General features: G+C 34.1%; 1 protein-coding gene across 2 annotated transcripts in view; it reads right to left on the bottom strand.

Moving 5' to 3' along the window:
• Nucleotides 1-1,986: 1,986 nt before the first annotated feature.
• SYNCRIP (synaptotagmin binding cytoplasmic RNA interacting protein) overlaps nt 1,987-5,991 on the bottom strand; it is a 28,995-nt gene continuing 24,990 nt past the window's right edge. The window contains exon 12 of one of the 2 annotated variants that reach the window (XM_024733704.1): nt 1,987-5,991. This exon is cut by the window's right edge and continues 649 nt beyond it. The gene's annotated coding sequence lies outside the window, so the exon portion shown is untranslated. The other variant, XM_024733705.1, reaches the window with a different exon arrangement.

Here is a 5,991-nt window from a genome sequence, read left to right as displayed (position 1 = left end):
TAGGTAGGGTGCCTAGAAGAAATTACACCTGTCAATGTTGGATTCCTAGGAATTCAACTTATGCAAATTCACGTGAATTTTTACTATTTCAAAATATTAAATTTTGCCAGAACTACCCTGCAATTACATATGCACGTGGCTGCAGAGAACTGAAAGGTGTACTCCACCAATTTTTATATAGATGACCTTTGACATACTGCTCATTTCTGGTTTTCCTCCAAGCTCATTCCAAATATTAAGTATACTAAGAAACACAATTAGTATATATGCTTTTCTAATTTCCCATGCGTTAAATAAAGCAGTTTTAGAGGCCTAATTTTTGAGTCCTCCAATTAAAGCAACATGAATACCAATATATTAAAAAATATTCTCTTGAAAAATGACGTCGTAAGGGTTTTTACTCATGACATAGATGTACCTAGTTCTAGCAATTTTGTGTTCAAATGATGCAGTACTGGCATTTTCTAATTCACACAGGAAAAAATGAGGACACAAGTTGAAATGCAAAGTTGTTATACACATGGCATGATTATTCAAATTTCTTCATCTCATTTGAAATTAACAGCAATAGAGCCACACCAGATATAATGATCTTAGAACTCTTATGTCATGGTATGTTTCTGTACCTAGAAGACTAGATTTTGGAATCTACAAAACTCTTTTCTACACATTTAGTACTGTGAACACGCCCTAATCACATTCTTTACTTAATCGGTGGTAATGGCTTGTCCACATCAAAACCTTTGTCCTTTGCCTTGGAAAAGTAGAAATTGGCTGTAGTTCATAAATGACAGATGTCAATTCCCTTAGGTATCCCAAAATTCTCTCCAAAACGTATTTTGTATCACAAGAATCCTTTCAGAATACAGACTGAAAGCCTAAAAAGGTGAAGAAATGACAATTCATGTGCATTACAGATAGCAGCTTCAGATTAGACTCATTAGAACTTGTTTTTAAACCACTCTACAAAGTAAAAAATCAGGTATTCACTGAAGCCTGTAGTAAATTATTCTAAAATAACCTTATCTCGATCTATTGCTTGTGTTACAAAAAAAAAAATTTCAGGAAACTTACAGTTGAAGACACTAATTTCCAAAGTGGTTTATTGGGACTTCTCCCTCACCCAAAAAGTCTTATTCAGCAGTCTTGACGTGAACAAGAAAAAAAAAGTACTAGTATGGCATCTGCACAGGGAGCCAAATAGGCAATGTAAATGGTTTTCAAAATCCCCTAGTAGTGTACAAGAATTTTCCAGGTATAAAACTTCCATGACTATTCTGAAATGACAAAAACTTTTTTCAATCATTAGTATAAATGTTAGCAATCGTAACACAAACTCTGCACTGACCTAAAAGGATCTTTGTCTTCATGAAGTGGCCAACACTACCTCCCCCCGCAAGATATCCTAGGGCTGAGCCAAAACCTCCTGAACGTATTTAAAGTTCCCCATTCTTTGATATGATTTGCCAACTTAGCTTAATAGAACACATTTTAAGCTCAATTTCACCTACCTAATCTCATTCGCGCAGTCACCTAAATGTGCAGCATTCTATTAAAGCAAAATAGTTTGTTCACTCCCCTCTCCTGTATTACTTACAACCTCTGTCACTCATCTCCAAACCTCCAGAGTGACAGAGAATGGAGCACTGAATGGTGGGGACATGTTACCAGAAAAGCAGAGCCAAATTACCAGTAACTTCTTCATTGAGTCCACCGGCGTGTGTGAGACCACAGAATATTTTCATCGTCAATTAAAATTAAGTGGAGACCAACACTATACATTTATCCTATACAGCATCTCCCCATCATGTGCTTGAATTAGGGATCTTGGGGAATTTGTTTGTACCATTGGCTAGTTACTTTGAATGTATGAGTAATTAAAAGGCGAAAGACTTCTAAAGATTCCAAGTGTCTATTTTAAAGCTGTTAAAGGAAAAACGATGGAGGACACCCACAATAATTCTTGGACTCCTGGAGATCCTAAGACATGCTACAAAAATAGGTCTTTATTCTTAGGAAAATATAGTCAGAGCTAGCTTCCTTATGCTATACATAAAATCTTAACATCAGAGGCAGTACAGATAGTACAGATAGTTTTTGAACTGATCTCCAAACAAGCACAAACCCACTACGTTGAAAAGAACAGGTAATTTGAGGTTTTTGGCAAAAGACAGTACTTCACACATCTAATCCAAATCAGAGAGCCTGCAGACAGTTTTCAGTGAGATAAAAGGAATGAAATAAATATAAATTCTACAGATAAATAAATGTAAGAGAATTTAAATAAGCTAACAGAACTAATTTTTTTTAATAAAAATACTAGTCAGGTACAAGCTTTTGTTTCTCAATGCCAGACTTCTAAATGTTTATCAGACTACTGTTAATATCATTAAAAACCTAATTTTGGACCAGGGCATTAGTTATAATACTGTTTTGCATTCATAAAAAGATTTGTTTCTTTCAACTGAATGCTCCTGGTCCTGAAAAATATTTTAGGCATTATTACTGAAGGCAGACTGTGGTACTAATAAAACTTACATCTTAAGTACTTTTTTAAAAAGTGACAGACAAAAAAGTCCATCTAATTTGCCCACAGTTAAAAATGTCTTTAAACATTGGTTTATAATTAGCATCTCAAGAAAGTAGTGGCATGCCCTATTGAGTGGTATTACTGCGTAATTAATACTACACTTTGAAACACCATCCCCAGAAGTCTGTTCATTTTATGTACTGCTACTTCTTTATTCGTTCATTTTATACCCACCACTGAATTCTTACGGTCAGATAAAAATTTTACAGTGTACATCACTGGGGAGAAAACAAACCATGGTGGGTATTCTTGGAAGTTTTAGGAACCTGAGCAATCATTTACTCCAGGGGGATAGCTCCCTCACCTAAATGCATGAAGTCCTTCTACTTTTTAATTTCTCCCCTTAAATAGACTATGTCATACTGGGTTTTGTTTTTTTTTTTGTTTTTTTTTGCTATGTTTCTGATCAACAGTGACTTTTGGCTTAGCAATCAAAAAAAAGCTGTCCTGAATGTGACAATTTTGCCCATCTAGCATGATGATATTCACCCTCATACAAGTCTTTTCAAATAGCTATATACAAGTGAATGCCCGAGGTAACCCCACCAATCCATTCCTATGTTGTAGTTTATCATGAAGAAAGTGTATTTTCTTAAATCAGACTTGCAGTAATTGGTAGATAAATTTCTCATGATGCTACAATGGCCATCATGAGTGTGCAACCGCTCTTTTTGTGCTAAATCCACCACCCCCACATTTCTAACATCTGATTCAGTCACAATGCTGGAAAACCTTCCACAAAATGCATGTTTGGGAAAATATATCGAACACAATTTTCTCACAAAGCAACTTTCTAAAAACTGATTAAAGTGATGATCACTTTTGATTGCCAAGTAGTCTGCAGAAACAAAATCTTGCGTCTGCTTTGGTTAGGTAACTCAAGTTTTCTTTTTTAACAATCAGAATGCTTTAAGGATACATTTTTCACCCCAAGGAAGGGACTTGACTCTTGGATTTAAGACCCATTCCTTGACAATATATACAAAATTTCTTTAACTTGTCATCTGTCCATTCTTTGAAGCTGTCAAAGCCAAGAACCCATAAACAAATCACAAATAGCAATAACCTACATTAGTTAACATTCCCCTTTTTAACATGTTGACATTTTTACTAAAGGATTCGTTATTTTTGCATTTCCATTTCTCATATCCCATGACATTCCATAAAAATTGCATTATTGCTTTATAGGCCACACAACATTCAAAAGTATGTTTATATGCATTGCCTGTTTTCCTTGATCTGATAAGAGTTTGATACTGATTTTACTACAGAAATTTAAGTTTGAAAATACCAGTTAGTATTTCTTCTCAGTACTTAATTGTTCACATCACTAATCACTACATGCATATTTAGCTCTGATTATATTGCTCAAAAACTGCACCCATTATCAGAACAGTGCAAATGATTATTTAATTTTAAAAGTAATTATAATGGCTTAAATTCAGTTAGTCAAATGAACACTGTCAAGTGATTTCACTTGAGTGTGTATATATTTCATCACCACTGTTTACATTACCCATCAATTCTTCACAATTTTTTAATATCAGTTTTCCCTCCCAAATCCCCAAACTAAGAATGCCAAATAGTCTTGGAAACCCACAGCTCCACATTTTAATGTTTTCTTAAGAACACATTTGTGAACTCACAAAAATGTTCATCTTTCAACTTTGACAATGCAGTTCTTACTTAAGTCAAACAAACTTGTTCTAAAATCCCAACAAATAATTCTGAGAATTAACTTAAACACCTTGACAGTGTCCCTTAAAAAGGGTATGACAGTAAAGTGCCAATAGGCATGGCAATGACCTCTTTGATGGGATCATTTATTTAACTCCTTGGAACTGGGAAATGCCAGCAGCAAGGATTACACTGAGATTCAATTTTACTGAAGGCTACATTTAGTTTACCCACTTTCCACAACCTATTATACTCATTATATGTTAGAATGAAATGTAAATGTTCTGTGTAGCCCTCAAACTTACACTAAGATTTGAGAGAGATGTACTTTAAAAAAGCACGGGGTAATATATAAAATCAGTGGCAAAAAGTTTCATTAAGCACCAGGAACTAATTTTTGTCACCCCATACTCATTTTGTAGGTAATGTTTCAATAACCGGCAAGGCACATTTACATATATTCCAATGAATACTTATTGACAAATTTTAAATTACACTCTATGTCCCAGCTATCCCAGTAACTGACATACAACATACTAAAATGGTTTATTAAGATAACATAAAAAAAACCAATTAATGTGAAACATACAGGCTATTGGCAACCACTATCTAAAATTATGTAAGTACAAATAAACATACTGAAATGTGTGCATTTCTAAGTTTTTAAACCAGAATATTTCTATACTAACACACATTTATATTAATGACACATAAAAAAAATAAAAACTTTATTACAAAAATAAGTTACACTCGCCTCCAGCTTACAGTATAAAACAATTTTATTTGCAGGAATGCAAAATGATTGTTTGCCATGAGCAGTTTGAACATATGACATGTCTAATTTTCTTGTTAAATTTGCATTTACTGGGGAAACTGGTGTGTATAAAACCTTAATTAAGTATAAGCTCTGATCTTCATCATGGTGCCTATTGGGTATGTGATATAACTGCAGTATCCCTTTGGGGAAGGGGAAAAGGGATTTCTTTATACCAAGTCTCAATTAAACTATAATTTCACTTCTGACTTTAAACTATCAATTTAGGACTTGGCAAAAAATTTTTTGAGGGTGATTCAATAGAGGATGCTTCACCACTGAACACTCACTGTCATCAAGGTGCTTTAGAAAATTAAAAACATAGCACAAATGATTGTACTCTATTCTACAAGTTATCATGACCTGCATAAGAAATGGAAAAGCTGATTCACGTTTTTGCAGTGATCAGCAATAAGAAATGCACTAATGAAACATACCTTTTACCTAAAAAGCTAAACTACAGCCGTATACTAATTTCTATGATTTATGAAAAAACTTCAAAATATCCAAATGTCAGGCTTCGCTGTACAATTGTCAGTTTTAGTCTGACTTTTTATAAAGGGACACTGCAGTATTTAGTACAAGTTCGGATGCACTTTTTTTGAACATCTGATGTCTTACAAAAGTAACATCTTGCTAAACTATTATACATCCAAATAACTACAATATCTGAAGAAGCAAGGCTGCTTTTTCAGCCACAAAATACGACAAAAGCAAGGCCTGTTATGATGGTCATGAGGAAGTCTTACAAGCCTCTGAAACTAAAGGCAACTAAGAATGTTACATTTGGTATATTAAAATCTTACCCTCATATCATTTAACAAGCCTTGCTTTTATCTACAAAGATTTTCTATGTACAGTACAGACAGGGTATAGTTCAATCCTCTGCTACTGAGGTAGTTAACCAACC

This window comes from Neophocaena asiaeorientalis, unplaced genomic scaffold, assembly GCF_003031525.2.
Source record: "Neophocaena asiaeorientalis asiaeorientalis breed wild unplaced genomic scaffold, Neophocaena_asiaeorientalis_V1.1 scaffold248, whole genome shotgun sequence".
Classification (NCBI taxonomy): Eukaryota; Metazoa; Chordata; class Mammalia; order Artiodactyla; family Phocoenidae; genus Neophocaena; species Neophocaena asiaeorientalis.
The sequence above is the reverse complement of the archived record's forward strand: the minus strand, read 5'-3'. Positions and strand labels throughout refer to the sequence as shown.